Raw genomic sequence first — 22,679 nt, forward strand, 5'->3', positions numbered from 1 at the left:
TGACTGACTTATTTCGCCTAACACTACACTCTCTAGGCCCATCCATGTTGTTGAAAATGGCAAGATTTCATTCTTTTTTATGAGTGAATAATATTCCATTGTGTGTTTATATACTACCTCTTCTTTATCCGTTATCTGTCAATGGACACTTGGGCTGCTTCCATAGTTTGGCTATTGTTAAGTACTTCTGCAATAAACATAGGGGTGCATGTATCCCTTTGAATTAGTGTTTTTGTATTTTTTTGATAAATACCCAGTGATGCAATTACTGGATTATAAGGTAGTTCTATTTTTAACTTTTTCAGGAACCTCTGTATTGTCTTTCAGAGTGGCTGCACTGGTTTGCATTCCCACAAGTGTGAGAGGGTTCCTTTTTCTGCACATCCTCACCAACATCTGTTATTTCTTGTTTTTACTACCTAATATTATGATATATGCATATATTATTACATTATATTTACTGAGTTGCTTTCTCTATTTGGTGTGTTGTCTTGTTTTCTTTTGTGTTTACAAAAATTTTCATTTTTCATCTAGTAATTCTTTTGGTTTTAATACTTTGTATAGTTCCACTAATTTTCTCTTTCTCTACTTCACTATCTTCTATGTCAGTTTTAAAAAGTACCCTCTTGGGCAACCTGGGTGGCTCAGTCGGTTAAGTGTCTGACTTTGGCTTGGGTCATGATCCCATGGTCCTTAAGTTCAAGCCCCGTGTTGGGCTCTGTGCTGATAGCTCAGAGCCTGGAGCCTGCTTCAGATGATTCTCTGTCTCCCTCTCTCTCTCTCTGCCCTTCCCCAGCTTATGCTCTTTCTCTCTCTCTCTCTCTCTGTTTCTCTCTCTCTCTTTCAAAAATAAATAAACACTAAAACAAATTGAAAGGTATCTTCTTACACGTAAAAGATTTATGCTACTTCCCACTACCTCTCCTCACTTCCCATTTAAAATTTTTTAATTTATTTTTAACTTTTTTATGTTGAAATAATTATAGATTCACAGGAAGCTGCAAAGATATTACAGAGAAGTCTCATGTTGACCAATTTCACCTTGTAGTTGTGGCTCACATGATGACAGCACCATATCAAACTGGAAGTTGACATTGGCATGGTGTGTGTTCATTTCCATGTCATTGCTCACACGTGTGCATTTCTGTAACCACCACTGCCCTTTAACAATACACCCACTCCCATCCCTCCCCAATACCTGAACTTATCTGTCCTCCATCTATAGTTTGTCATTATGAGAATATCATCTTTTATTATGGATATGTCAAAGCCCACTCCTACCATATAATTTTGTTTGTGTTTTGCTTATTCACTCTGTTTAATAGTTTTCTTTTTCCTGCCTTCCCATAGATCCCTTGAACATTTTGTAGAATTTCATTTTGATATATCTATAGTGTTACCATGACTTGATGCACTTTTCCAACTCAGGGTCTCTGCACTTACTGTGCCTTCTGATTGAGATATTCTTTCCTCAGCCTTTGGCAGAAGTTTTTGACTATATCTCTTTGTATAACCTTTCTGATGGTGACACTAAGTATTATATCAAGGGCACATGAACTTATCCCAGTCTGCTGGTGATGACATTGCATCAGTTTGAGTGAAGTGTAGAAAACCTACCTCTCATTAAGTCTCTTTGCCTTCCTTGTTTATGATAAAATTGTCTTATATCTCTCTATATCTATATCTATATGTCTCTTGTATCCATTGGGAACCATATCAGACACTTCTATAAAAACTCAAGAAGACCAGGAAAATCTGTTGTGTTTACTCTTCTGCTTTTTAGTCGAATTTCCTGATAAGAATGTCCATCACCAGAAATCTCCAAAGCAGAAATCACACTGATTCTCATTTTCTAATTTTTTTTACAGTAGTTTTGTATGACTGTGTTCTACTTTTCTAGATTCTTATTTCTTTGATGATCAGAGTTCTTTGGGAGACTCTTGAATGCCGAGAACAAACTGAGGGCTGATGGGGTTGGGGGGGAGGGGAAGGGGGGTGATGGGCATGGAGGAGGGCACTTGTGGGGATGAGCATGGGGAGTTACATGGAAACCAACTTGACAATAAACTATTAAAAAAATAAAAAATAAAAAATAAAAAATAAAAGTGTCCCTTTATGATGGTTCTCCCCTCTTCTATGCAGCTTATTTTACGGATGATTTAGGTGATGATGGGGCTGGAGAAAAGAAGGTTAATTAATTTCTCTTGACTAGTTCTTAATCTTTCCTACCTATTTCCTTCACCAACTTGTCTCTAAGGAACGCCAACCCTTCTCCATGTATCTGCATTTTTCCAGAAGTAATACTTATCAAACTCTGCCTTTCCACTTTCTTACCCATTCAGAACCCTTCCCTGTATTCAGTGCTCTGAACTTCCAAGTTGCCACTTGGTTTTGTTTGTTTGTTTTTATCATTTAATGTTGGAATTTTCATTCCTGGAGTTACTTTATGCTTTATATCGGTTCTTTGCTATTCTGTATATTTCTCTTAAGCCTCCTCTTTTCTACTCTCTCACCCATAGGCAGAGTCTCTGTTGGAATTCACCCTCTCCTCTACTTCTAGGTAACTTAAAGGCCATGGGGCCCCTGTCTCCTAGTAATGCCAAAGGCATGGTCATGTGTACTTTTAACTGCTCTCTTTGTTGTCTCTTTGTGTTTCTCTTTGGGAAGGGTGTGGGGAAGTTTTGAAACCAAGGAGAGTCTACTGTTCTGTAAATCCAGAGGTCCCCTTTGCCACATTCTGTCTTTATTTAACATGTTCTAGAGAGAAACCACTCCAACCTGGCTCTTGCCCTTTCTCCATTGTAGATTTTATATGATGATGTGTCTCCCAAAGCTCTGGTTGTCCATTCCTTTTTATTGTTTTTATTTTCCCCACAAAGACATAATGTTTTCAATGATTTTGTCTACCAGGAAAGAAACCCCTATTGACTAAGTAATAGTTTCTTAATCAACTCACTTATAGCCAGTAATATCCCAATGACAGCAGTATTAGCACAGAGTTAATAAAATAACCACCCAACAAAGAGGCATTTCATGTAACCAGAGCTAAACTCTTAGTGGCAGACATTCGATATTCATTAAAATTATTTAATATTAAAAATAGCTTGTGAATACTAGTTATTGCCTTTGTAAATGTCTGGAGGATCAGTGATCCCTGGGTTAGGAATTATGTCTCCACCCAGTCAGTCTCATTTATTCAACAAACATTTACAGACAACTAGGGTTATAGAGAGGAAGGATTCTACCCGAGATCATAGAGAAGGCCTTTATGGACAGGGAGAGAGATATAAGCATAAATACTATACAGGGTTATAACAACCTTTATAAATGTTCATTTATGGTACAGAACAAGGATCAGTCAGCTTGGCTGAATCAGAAAGGGCATCATGAAATATATGTCTAAACCAGATTTTAAGAGGATGAGTAAGGAAGTTTATAAAATCAGCTAATTTTAGGAATCAGTGCCTCTCAAAACTGCCTTCCAAAAAAGTGAGAAACACAAATTAGAACCCACCTCCATACCTACACTCCTCAAATACACACGCACATGTACACACACACATACACACACACACACACCAAACTCAAGAAAAAAATGGATACAATCTCTTATTTAAAAAGTGATGGTTTTAATTATGGGAATATTTAAGAATCATCTAAAGATTTTTTTGTTTTTAGAACACCCTAGTAAGAGGCCTCTCTGCTCATACTTTTGCATCACCTTTTGTGTGAATCGAGATTGGGGCATTCACAGGCTTCAAGATTTACACAACGTTGACCTCTAGTGTGGAGAGAATTAAACAAAAGGAGCCCTGCCTCCCTCTCTAGATTTCCTCAAGGCCCAGAAGAATTCTCTCCACCGAATTAGAAGACTCTCCCACAGAATGCAAAGCCACATCAGTCAGTCACATCTTAGAGTGTTTCTATAGTAAGACATGGGAAGACTTCAGTTTTCAAAGAATAAGTTCATGTCCTTCATGGCAGGGGGAAGGGCTATCTCTCTGGCCCTGTGTGAGGTGAACCCAGTCAATAATACCATCTGAGTGAGCTCAGAAAAATAACAAGCCACCTCTCCTGGTGCTTCTTTCTTGCAAGAAAATAGAAACCCATTAAGTTGGTTGTGTGTTCATTCCATTGTGTTTGATCAAAGGGAACAAGGAGTCCTTTGAGAAACTTCTCTTAGGTGGAAGGACCAGTTGACTGTCACTCATTATCCACCCCCACCCAGTGGCACCTAATTGTATCCTGGCTGAAAGCTGTAGAACTTTATAAGTCAATCTTCCAGTTTGACGGGGCAGCCCCAGTGGGATGACAAGCAGTGTGTGGGCACATATCCCAGGAAGATGCTTAGTATTTTAACTCAGGAGTCTGTATTTCAGCTTCTCAAGTCTAAGTGCCCTGTATGTTAAAGTAGATGGGGGTGGGGGAAGTAAGAAAGGTCAGAGACAAGTTAAGTGTTGGGGAGTGCTTCCATTCGCAAAGCCTGGACATTTTGTTGGGGATGTGCTTGTAGCTATATACCCTTTATTTCTAAACTGCCACAGGACTTTTTGAAGAAACATAAGAAGACATCTGCTGCTTCTCTCTCTTTTTAAATCTTAAGTCTGGCAGAATTTCAGATGTTATGAGAGAGAGACCAAAAAAAGGACAGAAATGAACAACCATCCATTTATTGAGCATTTACTGTGAGCTGGCTACTGGGTGAAGAGCAGGGGAGTATCAATGAAGAGACCCAGTCCTTGTCTTCATCAAGCTCCTGGCCTATGGGGAGGGAGATACATAACTGAGAATTAGTGCAGAGCCTCAGACAGAAATGCGGATGCCCCATGATTTATGAGCCACTCTGCCTCCCTCCCCAACTTCACCTCAAACTATTCTCCCTCTTGCTCACTTTTTACTTTTCTCACATTTATCTCTCACTTGTTGTTCCAAATTGCTAAATACTCATCCAACTCCAAAACTTTGCATTTACTATGGCCTCTGTCTGAAACCTCTTTCCCCAGCTTCCGGTAAATCTGCCTCATTTTCATCGTCCAGCTCTCTGCTTAAATATCTCCTCCTCAGAGAGGCCTAAGTTGAGGTCTTTTCAGACTCAGACTCTACATTTTACTTTTACCATTCTAATTGTTACCCCAAAACTTTTAACACTGTCAAAGAAAAGCAGAGCCAGTCTCTTGTTAAAGGCAACAAGATGGATTTTATTTAGATTACTCCAGCAGGGGAGAGAGACTCCACTATAGACTGGGCTCAATTCCAACTATGACAAGGTGACTGAGTTTTTAAAGAGAGAACAGAAAAGGAACAAAAGGGAGCCATGGAGAAGCATAAGGGGAGAGGCGGAGGAAAGGATGAGGGAGCTAAGGGGGGAATGGAAAATTACAGAAGAGGAATAAATGGAGAATTACTGAAAATGGTTCAGTAATGTCGGTTGAGTCAATGTACATAGTTTAGCAGCATTGTGCTCTCTTGAGGAAAGATTCGGCTCAGGGGCTGGAGTTACCTTTAGGGAGATGAAGTAGAGCAGGTAGAAACCAGGCTGAAATTTGGTCAAATCTCTTAGCACAATGTTCAGACAAGTCCTTTGTACCATGTGGGAGTTCATAGTTCCCAACTCACATGTTTATGGGTAGTTGTTTTTTTTTTCCTAATGAATATCAAGAGTTAATTGGCATCTATAGCTTCTTCCACAATAAAACAAAAACCTAAACAAATTTTAAATCCTCACATATTCTTGGTCTTCTTTTATATACCATGTTGAGATCATCTGAGATTTATTTACCCGATATTTTAATAATCAAAACAGTTTTATTCTTTAGAGTATATTTTACTGTTTTTGCTCCCTCCTTTTTTTCTTTTACCTACATCTTCCTCTTGAATTCATTTTGCCAGATACATTTTCCAGTAATAGTTTCAGTTAGAGTTTAAGGATGGTAAAATATCCAAGTCAGTAAAATGTGTCTATTTTGTTCTTCCATTTGAATTGAGCAATAGTTTAGCTGGGTATAGAATGCTGACGATACTGTTATATTTACTTCTTGCATCCAATGTTGTGAATTAGAAGATTTCTGCCAATATGATTGTTATTCTTCTGTAGAAAAGTGCTTTTTCCCCTTTGTCTGAAAGGTTTTTGGATTTCCTCTTTATTTTTGGTGGTCTGACCTTATTTACAATATGCCTCCGTGTGGATCATTTTATATTCCTCCTGCCTAATACCTAGTATTCCCTTTTAATCTCAAAATTCATGTCTTCCTCAAATTGGATATGTTTCTTCTATTATTTTTTGACTACTTTTTTCTTATCTATTCTGTGTTCTCTTCTTCCAGAACCCCTCTGAGAAACTTCTGATTTCTTCTAGTTTTTTCGTTTTTCTTTTGTGTTTTCATTTTTGCCATTTACTTGGTGTTCTGAGAAACTTTGTCAACTAGATCTTGCAGCTACAAGTTCTCAGTTCTGTACATTCTACCATTAGTATATCTACAACATATTCCTTTTGTTTCAACAATTTTTTGTGTCCAAGATCTTTAGTTGAGCCTGTTTATTTGAATGCAATGTCTTCTTATATCTCTATATTTGCTATATTTATTTGGCTCCCTTAGTTCTCAGAACTTGTGTTTGTTGAGTTTGTTGACTCTCTTTTATTAGACTGTCTTTCTTAAATGTTAAACGAGTCTTGGTTTTGTAGTTTTTTTTCTCTATTTGAGAGCTGGATTATACTGCCTGTTGCCAGTGATGATAAAACAAAAATAGAATGTGTTGCTGGGATGGTTATTATCTAGTCTTTTGGTCTGGAGACTCCTCTTTTCTCTTGAGTATTAGCAACCACTCAAGGGGCTATTTTACCTCTCAGGTCTAATGTCTCCACATACTGCTTTTGCCTAGGGACAGACCCTTCTGCCACTGCCCTCGCAAGTGTGGTGTGTGTGATGGGTGGAAGGGGGAGGGGGCAGGCCATCTGGTCTCTCCTACTACGGTATTGTAGAAGTCACCTTGACTGCCAAGAGTTCCCTAGAGCTCCCTCCTTCTCCAGTGTTCAATCCTCAGCATTTAGTCAGAGTATCTAAAGCTACTCCCAGCTGGGAGTAAGCTCCCTCATGAGTGGTTAGCCTTCATCAATTATTCACATTCCATCTGCCTCAAGCTTTTCAGGAATTCTTTATAATTACCGGTCTATGGAGAGTACTCCTTCTTGTTTTACAGCAGTATTATGGTTAATTTTATTCTATGTATTTGGAGTAGAAAAAGGACATTGAAACATATGCTCAGTTTATCATCTTAATAGCATCTCTTGTATTTAATTTGCAAATTTGTTTTTGATTCATAGCTATATAAGAACTATAAACATAAAGTTATATATCCAATCTACTTGTACTCATTTAAGTAAAATTATAATGAAAATAATTGAACAGAGGGAAATCACTATTTTTAAAATATTCTTGGAAATGGTGTCTATATATTATCCCTATTTGAGAAATACTGTTCTGTTTTTTTCATGTTTATTTTTTGAGAGGGAAACAGAGTGTGTGAGCAGGGGAGGGGCAGAGAGAGAGGGAGATACAGAATCTGAAGCAGGCTCCAGGCTTTGAGCTGTCAGCACAGAGCCCGACACAGCACTCAAACTTACGAACTGTGAGATCATGACCTGAGCCAAAGCTGGATGCTTAACCTACTGAGTCACCCAGACACCCCTGTTCTGGGTTTTTTAAATGACAACTTATTTCATCTAGACTTGACTCAAAAATTACAGAGAGGCTAAATACTTCCCATGCCGTGAAGCTTTATCCATAGAAGCAACATGAATACTATTATCTTCTGGAACAACCCCCATAGTAGCAGTATATTTTGGTTCTGCCAACATGCTGGCTAAGCAGAACAGGAGGAAGGAAGGGATAGAGAAAGCTGACACATTAAAAAAAAAACAGGGCTTATGCAATATTTTTAATATGGCAACTAATATTCAATTACATTGACTTGTCCTGACAATAAACTAGATGTTTTGAACTTATTGTTTGGGTTATTATCTCCATTTTACAAATGAGAAAAACAGGCTCAAAGAAATCAGGTGACCTGCCCAAGGTCCCACAACTACTCTTGACTATATGAATCCAAGTTTTTATAAAGTATATCAGTCAGTGTTTCAGTAGGACACAGATGATATGCTGAGCTCAGGATAAATTAAGGAGAATTTAATAAAAGGACTACTTACAAAGGTGTGGCAGGGTATTGAGGCCCCCAGGCTAGTAAGAGGTGAGCTGTTACTACTATCAAGCTCAGTGGAACACGGGGAGGAAAGAGTATATGGACCCCTCAATTTTTATCAGTCTGGTCCATCTAAAGACCTCATCTCAAGAAAATGTTTTAAAATAAAGTTTATAAAACACTTAAAATTACAAAAGAAGCTGATTTTAATAAAATATGATGAATGAAGAATTTAAATAAGAAAAGTTTGTGGTGTATTAATATAAGTGCTTCATTATTAGTGCATTACCTAACAAGATCTAGTGGTGAGCCTAATATACATTGTGATTTCAAAGTAGTGATGAACATAAAAGATACTTGGACATATCTGCATCTTCTGTGAAGTGATATGAAAAAATTTATGACAGCAGCCACACAGCCATAACTGCTAATGCCATTATGATATGTTGTATAATTTGATAATTATAGAAAATGGTAAATTTTGGTCAGAGATTAATGTATATAAAGATGTATTTTTATTTTTTTTTATTAAAGTTCACAGACCTCCTGAACTCTATCCACAGATTCTTGGTTGGTAGCCCAGAAAGAGAAAGTCATGCAAGAAGACCACTTTAAAAAGAACAGTGACCTTTGATAGAAGGACACACAGCCACACAGCTGGACTGGCAAACACCACTAGCAGGGAACTGGGAAATAAATACCCTAATGTCCTTCTCCCCCTTCTATCTGATCTCATTCAGACTTTAAACAATGATATAACCCACAATGATCGGCTTTCCAGGGCAGAGAACTGGGTGAAGAAGACTGGAGAATAAATTTAGGAGCAAGCTGAAAACGTCCAGCATCCAGCTTTCAAATTCTGCCAATCTGCTATTTCTATCGCTCATCTACATGCTACCTACCTTTTTGCTCTGTATAGGTGCAACTGACTTATTTTAGTTCTAGAAAGCACTCAACTTCTTCCAACTTCAAGTAACATACACCCCCAACACCACTTCCAGGAAAATTTTGCCTAACCACCACCCATATCCATTTATGCATTCCCATTGAATACCTTAATTCTCACTCAAATAAAATAAATGTATCATTTATATAAGTATTTGTTTAATGTTTGATATCAATGGGAATTATATTTGGTTGCATATAACAGAAATCCAAAACCAAAAACAGTGATTTGGAGCTTTATTTTTATTATGTAATGAGAAGTCCAAATTTACCCAAGGGATATAGGAGTGCTGATGCATAGGAGCACATGTACCCCAATGTTCATAGCAGCAGTCTCAACAATAGCCAAAACATGGAAAGAACCTAAGTGTCCATCAATGGACGAATGGATCAAGAAGCTGTGGTTTATCTATACCATGGAATACTACATGGCAATGAGAAACAATGAAATCTGGCCATGTGTAGCAACATGGATGGACCTTGAGGGTGTTACGCTGAGCGAAATAAGTCAGGCAGAGAAGGACAAATACCATATGTTTGCACGTATAGGAGGATTAGGAGGAACTTAACTGAGGACCATGGGGGAGAAGAATGGGGGGAAATGGTGGGGGAAAGGGAGAGGGGCAAACCATGAGAGACTCTTGAATGCTGAGAACAAACTGAGGACTGATGGGTGTGCGGGGGGAGGGGAGATGATGGGCATGGAGGAGGGCACTTGTGGGGATGAGCACTGGGTGTTATATGGAAACCAACTTGACAATAAACTATTTGCAAAAAAAAAAAAAAAAAAAAGAGTAGAATGAGTATTTAAAAAAAAAAGAAGTCCAGAAGTAGGCAGGACAGGGATAACTGGTAGTTGTGGATAGAGGTGTTTGCTCTTTTTATTTATGCTCCACAATCCTTAGCATGTGGCTTTGATTCTTGAAGTTGCCTCATGGTTACAAAATGACTGCTACAGCCCCAGCCAGTATGCTTTGAGGCAAGAAGAAGAAAGAGGACAAGAGGAATTTCATTCCATATTTTTATTGCTTAAGGAGCTACATGAGAAAGATTTAGTATGCAGGATGTTTGAAGTGTGCCATTGGAATTGACTCTGTGGAAGGAGGTGGAAGGAACTAAAACACGGAAAAAGTGAAGCCTCAGTGCAGGTCCAGCAAGAGCTGTGGCTGATTCCTTGAAGAGCTTCGCAGGGATAATGTGTCTTTAGACTTGTCTTTATTGGTCTGAGATGACCAGGACTTTATATTCCATCATCAGTCACTGTTGTGACCCCTTTGAGAAGACCATGACCTTCGGCAAGGCAGTTGTCCTCAGTTGAGGCTGTCCCTGATGGGGATAACAGCTGAAGGCTGTGCATTCCCAGCACTCCTGGGCATTGGGGCAACAAACCCTTCATAGAAGAATCCAGACATTCCTCCCAGTTGTTACCATACTATACCCCACAACTTTTGTTATCCAGATCTAGTCATGTAGCCACCCCTGTCTACATAAGAAGCTGGCAAATGTTCATCCACCATATTATTCAAAACCAATAAATCAGGGTTCTGTTAACAAGGAAGAGGAGGAATTATACATTAGAAAGCATCATCTGGAACTCTACACATATCTGGTCCTGTGCTAGATGGGAACTCTCAAATGCAAGGAATGGGTTTGAATTCCATTAATGAGCAAGCACACTGTCTGGGCCATGGCAGGCACCTAGTAAGTGACAGACCAAAAAAAAAAAAAAAAAAAAAAAAAAAAGAATGATGAATGAACGAATGAATGAATGAACCAACCAGACTTAGAGATCATGAATCCAAGACCCATGTTTTTCTTCTCTAAAAGAAATGAGGTCAACCATTTTTTATTCCCAGATGTGCTTCTACCCTTCTTATTTGAGAGTCATTGAAGGATGAAGGAGTGTCTATTACTTTGCCAGGGCTGCCTTAACAAAGTACACAGACTCGGTCCTTAACCAATAGAAATTTATTTTCTCACAATTCTGAATTCTGTAAGTATGACATGAAAGTTCCTGCTAGGCTGGTTTCTTCTGAGTCCCCTGTCCTTGGTTTGTTGATGGCCATTTTCATCCTATGTCTTCTCATGGCCTTCACTCCAGGCCTGTGTCCTAATTTCCTCATCTTATAAGGACACCACTCAGATTGGATTAGGAACCACCTTAATTACCTTATTTGAACATAATTATTTCTTTAAAGACCCTGTATCTAAACACAGTCACATTCTGAGGCACGGGGTGGGGGGTGGGGGGTGTGGTTAGGATTTCAACATATGAATTTTGAGTGGGCACAATTTAGCCTGTAACAAAAAGGATGCCACGAAGGGGATGGAGTCATCGTGTTTCACCAGAAATCCTCATCCCCATAAATTGACCTCCTAGGCATCCTGATGACTTTTTATCTGCTTCAAGAAAAGCCTACACCTGCAGTCTGAAACTCCACCCAGAGCCCAGACAGGAATGTGGCTTTTCTCAGGACTCTGCTCCATTACAGTGTCTTTCCTACTAACTGTATTGACGGTATTAACTAAACATTGTATGATGTCTCGCTCTTTGAAGGAACTGTAATTTAAATTGTTCTTGGTATTCATTTGTCTAGAATATGTCAGGGTTAAGAGCTGAGCTTCTCAAATTAAACAGATGTAGCTTTGAATCTCAACTTTTATACTTACATACAGCTAACAAAATCCCTCAGCTTCTTCATTTTAATTACAATTATTGATATAATATATATTTTTATGCGTTTAATATAAACATTTCATGTATATCATCCAAAACATATTTTACAAGTTTTACAATATAATATAGGTTGTTTATATATTTTATATAAATACAAATATATATTATATTTGTAAATGTAGTCAGAATGATAGTCTTTACATCACAGATTATTGTGGATAATAAATGGAGTAACATATTTAAAAGCTACATAGATGAGAGTTGTTATGTGGTAAATGGTTTGAATGTGTCCTGTATGCTATGCAACAGGGATGTAAAAATAAAAGCAGATTTCCTATCCCAAGGAAGTGCATCATTTACAAGGGAAATAGCCAGATCATTGTGGGAAATGCTATGAGAAGAGAGTGAAAGGGGAGATTGAAGAACTTTAGAGGCACAAGGAACAGCGTATGCAAATCCATGCAAGCATGAGGATCTGGCCTTTGCAGGGAATCAAAACCGGTCTGCATGCTGAGAAGATCAAGTGTGGGGGCAGATGAAACCAGAGGTGGAGAGTGAAGGGGAGCCGATCTTGAATGTCTGCAGTGGGCTGGGTCTGCCTTCAAAGGGAATGATTCATGTGGGAAACTAGGTCAGAGCTGTTTCTGAAGAGGGTGAGGATTAATGGCGATCTCTGTGTTCCTGTTCTTGTAAAAATAATAATAATAATAATATGACTGTCTTTCTGTAGGTCTGATGCATGCTCCCAGCTTGGTCTTTCATTTAATTGCCTGCAAAAGACACGAGCACCAACATGATCTGTCTCCACCTTGTTTGTGAGTCATGATGGGATTTCTGAGCAACAGTCCTGGTCACCAGAAACCTCACCTAGGATTAGGCTTCAGGAGAGACGGATAGAAACAGCTGGTGCCAACACCCTGTGGCAGCTACATCTTCTCTCCTTTTTGTCTCACTTTCTCTCTTTCTCCTTCCTCTATTTACCTTTCAGTCACCCCCTGGACCTTCTAGAAAGCTTTTGGTTAGCCCTTGCAATGTAACTTTGAAACTAACAAAGGTTTCCTACTGTTTATGAGAAGCCAAGGGTCAGAATCAACAAACTTTCATTAAGCAACTTCTGTGTGCTAATTTTGCAACTGTTCTATCATTGCCATTTATACATGAGGAAACTGGCTTTCCAGCTTTCAAGTGCTTTGCTCCCCAATATCCATGTTTGCCTTTTCTTTACTAGACCACTTTGCCTTTGCTAACCCACTGGCATCTAGGTGGATCTCATGACTAGTTCCTACCAATGGAATGCAGTGAAGTCAGTGATGTCACCTCCAGCCCAAGGGTTAGATGGTATAGGCCTTCTCTATACTCTTGCTTCTCCTTCATCACTTGACCGGATTCAGTGGAGGACTCCAGGGCTCTTGGAGAAGGCAGAGAAGCCCATGAAGAAAGGACAGTGATATACAAATGACTGTGTATAGCAAAGAATCCCCCAACCTCAACTTCCCTCCCTAATCCACCACCAAACTACATTGGACTATGACATGAGCAAGTGATTAAACTTTAGTCTTTTGGGTCACTGAGATTTGGAGATTGTTTGTTGCCAGCAATTAGCTGACACTGAGTACTGCATAGCTGGGACAAGATTTATCTCAATCAACTAATATTTTAGAGAGTGTGTGAGCAGGGGATAAAGGGAGAGACAGAGAGGGAATCTCAAGCAGGCTTCATGGGGTTGGGGGAGGGGGGCTCAATCCCATGACCCTGAGATCATGACCTAAGCTGAAATCAAGAGTCAGAAGCTCAACTGACTGAGCCACCCAGGTGCCCTGTGGCAAAGGTTTTTGTAGTGGCCAAGACCCTCCTTCTGGAGCCAGAGATACCATGTTCAATTCTAGATTTACTCTTTCCTAATTGAATGACTTTATAGACTCTGAGTCTCAGTTTTCTTATCTGTAAAATAGAACAAATAATACCTTTCTTCCAAGGTTACTGGTTATTATAAGGATTAAATGAAATAATGAGTGTCAAGTAGATATATTAGGTCCTTGGTAAATGATCATTATTATCGCTATTATCAATGTTGTATATATAAGAAGAACTTAAGTTTTCATTGGCTTAGACACAACTAAATTAAGTAGTTACCTTGACCATAAGTAGTTTTTTTCTGCTATTAGATAATGACATAGATGAATCTATCTCAGTTTGTTTTAATTTTCTCTAATAATCAAAATCTGAATCTAAAGTTTGTCATTTAAAAGATTTCGTATACTTTTGGCCTCACCTAACTCTTTCTTCTTTCCTTGGATCAAAGGTTTATTTCCTTTAAAAAGCAATTATCTCAAAGAGTGGGCTTGGCCAAGAATACAGTCATGTCTTGGTATGTGCATTGTTGTATAAATTATTCTGTCATTTAGGTTCATAAGATATTATAGCTGATAGGGACTTTGAAGGGTGTCAGATCCAACCTATTATTTTACATTTATGGAGGAAGAAAGTGAGGCCCAGATGTTAGTGGGTCACAGATGTTAATATGCATATATTTTCCTCTCCTCCACAAACTTTAGGGACTCTAGCAACTTAACTAAATGGTCTAAGTCTCACCCATAAAGTTCAATACAACCTCCAGGAATCAACTCATGTGGGAAATGAGGTGCTATAGCCAATAGAAAGTTCTGATTAAGTGAATTAGCACAACATATTACATATACACACATATGTATATGTGTACTTTTCCTTCTAAAATACACTAGTGCCTCTTTCCTGACTTAGTTAAGACAGCCTGGTGAGCAGAATCAAATGTCTGTTTAGTCAGCAGTGAAAAGTCAGCATCTTGTTCAATTTTCAGACGAAAAAAAGTTTTTATAATTGACACCCAACGTAGTCTTTACAACGAACTCTTAGAACTGTCATCATTTCCTTCATGATATAGATGGAGAAACTAAAGCCCACAGCTATTGAATGACTTCCTTTAGATCACAGAACCCACTGATAAGTAATATGCATGTTGGACTGCCAATAATAAGAAGTAATCTTGGTATTATGTGTGATCCATCATATATTTTGCAGCTAGCATTTCCCTAATCAACACATAGCTTGATAATTGCAGAGTTAGAAATACCTACTGTGGACGAGGTGCTATGTTAGTGGTAAAGGATATGAACACATATGTATCTTTTTTTTTCAGATTCTACCTACAAGTGAAATCATACGGTATTTCTCTTTCTCAGTCCAACTCATTTCATGTAATGTAATATCCTCCAAGTTCACCCATGTTGGCATGGCCTCATCCTTTTCTATGGCTGCATAACATTCCATTGTATGTATACCACCTCTTCCTTATCCATTTGTTTGTTGATGGACATGTGGTGGGGAGTTGGGCAAAATGGGGAAATGGGGGGCGGGAGATACAGGTTTCCAGTTATGGAATGAATAAGCCACATAACTAAAAGAGACAGCATAAAGAAAAGAAAAGAGTCAATGATGTAGTAATAGTGATGTATGGTGACAGATGGTAGCTACATTTGTGGTGTATATAGCATAAAGTATAAACTTGTTGAATCACTATGTTATACACCTGACACTCACATAACATTGTGTGTCAATTCTACTCAAAGTTTTTAAATAAAAACCTAAACAAACAAATAAAACAAACAAACAAAAAGATATCACCATGAATTAAAACAGTTTGGGACCTTGAAAAGCTTTAAGGATAATTAGGATCCTGAGATACAGGCAGAAATAGTGTAATACAACATACAAATTAAAAAATGTGTGTGTGGAAAAATAAACGTGGAAAAACATAGGAAGTAAGAGGACATGTGGCACCTGGGTGCCTCAGTCGTTTAAGCATCCTACTCTTGGTTTCAATTTAGGTCATGATCTCACCATTATGAGATCGAGCCCCACATAGGGCTCAGTGCTGACAGTGTGGAGCCTGCTTGGAATTCTCTCTCTTCCTATCTCTCTGCCCCTCCCCCTGAATAAATAAATAAATAATAAATAAATAAATAAATAAACAAACTTTATAAAATATATTAAAAAAATAAAAATAAGAAAGTACAAATAAGAGGCACCATTGTGGAGTGAGGGATGATTTTCAGAATGAGGGTGGGGTCTTTGGGCTGGGATGATGGGTACCACACAGAAATGGAATTAATATCAGGAAATGAACAAAGGAAAACAAAGAAAAGGGTTGCACACTGAGTTGTTCAGCAGGACAGAGATGAGATACATGAACAAATGAAATGGTAGGGAAGGAGCCTCATCCTGAAAGACACTAAATGCCAGGCTAATGACTTTGGGCATCACTTATGTGTTTGGCTGAGAACTGTCACCAACACCTGTTGGCTGAAAAATCTTTCATGCCTTCAGAGTTTGATAAGCATTTACAGGGATGGTTTATCACCCCCTGGAGCTCACACTACAGAGAGTGTTCGTCTCTCAGAACTGGTCTCCTAGGATATAAGCAGACAAAGAAGATCAGAGATTGTTCGGTGGGGGGAAATAAGGAGGCGAGAAGAAAGAGCATCCAGAATTAGTCCACCCTGGCAAGACTCCAGACTCTGAACGAGGGTGAAGATAAAATGATCTGAAGAGCTTTTAGATCCTGTTCCATTTAGGCCTTACTCAGAGGAAGTATGTCGAGAGTTTTCTTTTCCCCCTAGAAATACATATATACGGAAATAATAAGGTCAGCATTGGATGTCATGGCAAAGACCATGCTGGGGAAACCATGTGCTTTGAAATCAGGTCACTTAGAAAAAAATTCCTGCAAAGTAAAAGCTTAAAGCTGGCAATTTAGGTACTTTTCACAGTCTGACTTATTGGGTCTTCTTCTGACTAAAATCTGGGAAAGGCACTTTCTGGGTATATGTCTCTTTAAAGTTCATTTGAGTGTCTCTTTCATTATTTTTATAGTGCACACATAGATCTCAAGCTGTAAGTGTCTTTTTTATCACTGTAGCTAGAAGCAAAAAAGCCATCCAGCTGCTCAGTCTGTTTGTGCCAAATCGGGTTTTTTTCTGAACACTACAATTCTCATCCATCAAGATACCCCAGATGTAAAGAAGGGTCAAGCAGGAAAGAGATGGTAACAATTCTGAATTTTAACTTTTTTCAAAAGATATATCAATTTGGTATCACTTCCTTCTTAGTTGGGGAAAACATTTACCCTTGTTCCCCAAGTAATGTATATTTCTCTTTTCTAATTTTAGCAATTTTTAAAATTTTATTTATTTATTTTGAAAGAGACAGAGAAGGAGAGTGGAGAAGGGACAGAGAGAAAGGGGGACAGAAGATCTGAAGCAGGCTCTGTACTGTGGAGAGCCTGATGTGGGGCTTGAACTCACAAACCCTGAGATCATGACCTGAGCCAAAGTCAGAGGTGCCCCAAATTTCCCTAAAGGACTGTAAACCCAACATGTTCATTGTTTTAGAGAATAGTCACTGACACCACATCATGTCGATGTGAAGGGAAGAGAAGAAAAAAGAAGAGAGCTGACATTTACGTAATATGTTCTATCTACCACATGCTTTATATTTATGGTTTAATCATCTGAATACCATATAATAGAGAAATCCCTTCTCCCAACTTCTACAAAATAGGAAACAAAGTTTAGTTACTTTAAGTGACTTATTCAAAGTCATATACTTGTATTGAGTTTTGAGAATTCCTTATGTGCTTTAGATAGAAGTCCTATATTCAGATACATGATTTGCAAATATTTTCCCCAATCTGTGATTTATTTTTTCATTATCTTAATGTCATTGTTTCAAAACAGAATTTTGTAATTTTGATGAAGTTCCATATATCATTTTTATCTTATATGATTGTGTTTTGGGGGGTTGTATGCAAGAAATTTTGCCTAACTCAAGGTCAAAAAGATTTTCTCCTATGTTTTCCTCTAGAAGTTTTTCAGTTTTAGGTATTGTGTTCAGTTGGCATAAGTTTCCTGTACATATGGTTTGAAATTCATTTTTTAACATGAATTGAACATGGATATCAAATTGTTGGAATATCATCTGCTGAAAAACTATCTTTTATTGACAGAATTGCCTTTGCAACTTCTAAAAAACTCTCTATTTGGTTACATTGATTTATTTGTCTGTCTTTATACCAATATGTCACTGTCTTAATAATGATAGCTTTATAATAAATCTTGAAACAGGTAAAAAACAAAAACAAGAACAAAGTCATATACTTGTAAAGAGCAAAGATAAAAGCAAGTTTGTCCTGGCTTGAGCGTTCATGCCTCTAAGTTGCAATCCAATTTTAGAGCTGTCATGAAATGTCCTAAGAAGATAAAGCAGCCATATATACATAAGTGCTAAATAGCACAGGGTCAATCTCATCCATAAATATTGAGTAAAACTAATGCAAAGTAATACTCAAATGAGATTATTTTAAGAGTGTCCAGGAAGAGGTTAGATTTGAAGAGATTTGAGTCTGTTCACTTACAGACACTATTAATCTGTAAACATCATCATTACAATGTGAATATTACAAGACAGAATACTATAATATTTTGCTCTGAAAGCCACTCTCATGCCCTTTTCTTAATGCATTTATTTCTTTTCTTTTCTTTTCTTTTTTTTACAAATAGTTTATTGTCAAGTTGGTTTCCATATAACACCCAGTGCTCATCCCCACAAGTGCCCTCCTCCATGCCCATCTCCCCCCTCCCCCCCACACCCATGAGTCCTCAGTTTGTTCTCGGCATTCAAGAGTCTCTCATGGTTTGCCTCTCTCCCTTTCCACCACCATTTCTCCCCTTCTTCTCCCCCATGGTCCTCCAATAAGTTCCTCCTAATCCTCCTATACGTGCAAACATATGATATTTGTCCTTCTATGTTGAGCGAAATAAGTCAGGCAGAGAAGGACAAATATCATATGTTTCATGCATTTATTTCAAAAGATGTTCTTTAGAGCTCATTGCCTTTAAGTCTGAATAATCCTAATTAAATATGATTCTTGAAGGATTGATGCACAAAGCTGGTCCCTCTTAGATTCACTCACATAAGCATTCACCAAACACTTACCAAATATCTCCTAGGTTTTAGGATCAAGATGCTAAAGCTTTGTTTTCAACAAATTCACAGTCTTGCCAGAAGAAAAACACAATCATAATATGGTATGGCAAGGGCTATGATATTCTGTATGAGGTAGAGGATCAACCTCTTTTGGGAAAGGTCACCTAGACACAGAAATGGTGACATCAAGCAAACAAACCTCTAAAGGGTGAGGAGGAGATGGCAAGGTAGACAAGTTAAGTGGGATTTCACAGGTCAAGGCAAAAGTGTGTTCAAAGGTTCAAGGGAGCGACAGACATGTAAGGTCTTATCCAGTTTATTGAATGGTCGAAGATGAAGCTGGATAAGTAAACAGGAGACAAACCAAGAGGGTGAGCTTTGAATGTCCAGTAGACATATTACAACCTGCCTTCTTCCCTCCACATTTTAGAGATTACATATTTAATTGCTTTCTCTTTCGAAGTACTTTCTACTCACTTTGCAAGCATTTGGGCTCCTTCCGAGATGGGTCATCACCAAAGAATCAGACCTTTGCTTGCTCAAGGTTCCATCATGGAGTCTTGCAAGCAAGTGTCTCTGGTCCCTCTCAGAGCATAGACACGACTATGAAGGTTGGAGACCCTATTTCTTTTCTCCTAAATCTTTCATAACAAAGACAATTCCTCAAATGCTAAAGAAATGCCAGCATTCAGAAAGTACTTGATGACTTCTGAGGGTGACAAGATGTTGTCTGCGAAATACTGTGGCAGATAGCTAAGAGGCACTGAAAGCCATATCCTTCTCAAGAAAACCTAGAAAGCCAGGGCATTGCCACCTCACATGGTCCCGTCAAAAGACAAGAACTAAGGCTGGACACGTTGTCAAAGTCATTTCTGATCCTATAATTCTGCTTCTCTTGATGATAATGATAATAAAAATAACACCTTTTTGTGTGACTTGCACAATTTTCAAAGCTCATTCACCTATGGCTTCCTCAGAGCAGCTGATGGGGAAGGGAGAACCTGGAAGCCCAAGGGGGCTCCCAGCCAGACCTCGCAGTTGGAGGACATTTTAAATGCACACATGAGATACCAAACCATGCATGATGCATCTGTCTGTTTGATACCAAAGGATGATTTCGTAGAAAGAAGAGGTGTCCTCCACATTTTTTTTCTTTTTTTAAAAAAGAAATGTTTCAGGGCACCTGGGGGGCTCAGGTCATGATTTCGTGGTTCATGGGTTTGAGCCACGCATCGGGTTCTATGCTGGCAGCACAGAGCTTGGAGCCTGCTTCAGATTCTGTGTCTCCCTCTCTCTCTGCCCCTCCCCTGCTCATGCTCTGTCTCTCTCTGTCTCAAAAACAAATGAAAACTATTAAAAAAATTTTTTACTGTTTTGGGGAGCCTGGGTGTCTCAGTCAGTTAAGCATCCGACTTCAGCTCAGGTCATGATCTCACGGTTGGTGGGTTCGAGCCCTGCATCGGGCTCTGTGCTGACAGCTAGTTCAGAGACTGGAGCCTGCTTCAGATTCTGTGTCTCCCTCTGTCTTTGACCCTCCCCTGCTCACGCTGTCTCTCTCTCTCTCTCTCAGAAATAAATAAAACATTTTTAAAAATTTTTAAATAAAAAAAGAAATGTATCTTTTACTTATTTATTTTTGCTAGAGAGCATGAATGGGGAAAGAACAGAGAGAGAGGGAGACAGAAGATGAGAAGTGGGCTCTGTGCTGACAGCAAAGAGTCCCATGTGGGTCTCAAACTCACCAACCACGAGATCACCACCTGAGGTGAAGTCAGACGCTTAACTGACTGAGCCACCCAGGTGCTCCATCCTCCACATTTGTAAACTTAAACAATTAAGGAATATTCCAAGAATATCTTTTATTCTTGTATAATCTATCATTTGTATCTCTTTATAAAAATACATAATGCTATTTAGATTTTTAGCTTGTTTCTACCATGGAGAAATGTGTTTTAAAATTTGCCATTTTCCAAAAAAATCAATAAAATAAAATTTTCCATTTTCCCCAATATACATTAAATGTTCCTTTCGTTTACACTAAGCTTACCTTTTTTGTAAATGTAAGCAGTAGTCCATAATTATTGTGATATCATTATTAACAAAGAGAAGGTATTTCAAAGACATACTCATTTGAGAGAAACATGATAATCAGTGATAGAAATGATGCAGGGAACTTGGAGGAACTTTCAAGAAAATGATAGATAGAACCAAGAATTAAAATCAAACAAAATGTGTGAGCTATGGGAAGAGAAGAGGGCAGGACTTAGGTAAAGGTATTCTGTCCCAAAGTGTATTCTGTGGAACCACTCTGCTACATGTTTCTCAGAAGAAAACTAAGCTATTATGGTCATATATCACTTTTGAGGGTATGCATATTAGCCTAGTGAAGTCTCTGAGAGATCCTGCAGTAGAGAAATCTGCAAAACTTTATTTAATTCAGAATTTTTCTAACTTTTTGGTTTCTTGCCACAGATACTGTTTTTCCTTGCACAAGAGTTCCATGAAATACACTTTGACAAATACCGCTTTTGAGAAATGCTGGTTTGGAGTTAGGGAAAGTGAGAGGGAGAGACTGACCTACATTTTTGGCAGAAAAGGAGACCTACCAACACTCCTATCAAATATAAAAAGGTATTTTTCGGGGCGCCTGGGTGGCTTAGTCGGTTAAGCGTCCGACTTTCGCTTAGGTCATGATCTCGCGGTTCGTGGGTTCGAGCCCGCGTCGGGCTCTGTGCTGACAGCCAGCTCAGAGCCTGGAGCCTATTTCAGAGTCTGTATCTCCCTCTCTCTCTGACCCTCCCCTGCTCACGCTGTCTCTCTCTCTCTCCTAGAAATAAAGTAAAAATATTTTTTTAAAAAAGGTATTTTTCAATTTTCTTCTCAGAAGGTCTTTTTAAAATATGCATGGTGAGGCATTTGGGGAGAAGTACTGACTTTTGCAGCTCACCAAGCTGAAATGAGGGATGAACAGAGCAATAGATAGTGACAAAATAAGTATAATAAAATGTTAATTGTGGAAGCTAGGTGGTAGGTATATTAGCTATTCACTGCATTTTTTTTAAACTATTCCTAATGTTTAAAAAAACTTTTAGATACAATGTTGAGAAGAAAAAGAACATGTATCCAATATGTATCAATGTCCACACCAAGTATGGCTTAGAAAGAAGTAGAAAGACTTGTTGGGTCTTCAACTTTCTACCATAGTTCCCTTCTACTGACCACGTACCAAGAACTGTGCTGGTCACTTTGCATGTATATATTATCACATTTAATATTCAAAGCAAATGTAAAGAAAGTTTGGGGATCTCCATTTTAATGATGAGACAAGCAAGTGTGTGGCTAAGTACAACTCATGACAAAAATCACTCTGCTTAAGCCATGGTAGTCATACCCTGTTGTCTGGAGTGCCCAAATTTTCAAGCTCTTCTTCCCATCTCCCTGTTCACTCAGGGAAACAGGGCAATGCCCAGGGGGAATTCCCTCCTTCCTCCAGGATCCTATCCCTCCGTACTTTTCAGCCTAATTTTATAGTTGAGTTATATTATAGGTCAGTGGCTGGGAAAAGCAAAAAGTAGAGGTAAGTTATCCTCCCCAGAAAGAGTCAAGATTTACTGTTAGGAGGAGGAGAGGAAACAGAAGGAGAAGAAAAGAGATAAGCTTGTGGTGCATGTGTGGATCATGGTGGAGGACAGGGGATGAAGGAGAAAGAGAAAAGCATTTCAAGGCAGTTTGGGAAGGTAGTTGAGAGAGAGAAATGAAAGGAAGAGATTTCAAAACATGCTGGCACAGCATAGAAATGAGTTTTTCTTTCGTATTCTCTGAGAGGCATGGAATAGATTGA

Source organism: Crocuta crocuta, unplaced genomic scaffold (genome assembly GCF_008692635.1).
Source record: "Crocuta crocuta isolate KB4526 unplaced genomic scaffold, BGI_CrCroc_1.0 scaffold179, whole genome shotgun sequence".
NCBI classification, from domain to species: Eukaryota; Metazoa; Chordata; class Mammalia; order Carnivora; family Hyaenidae; genus Crocuta; species Crocuta crocuta.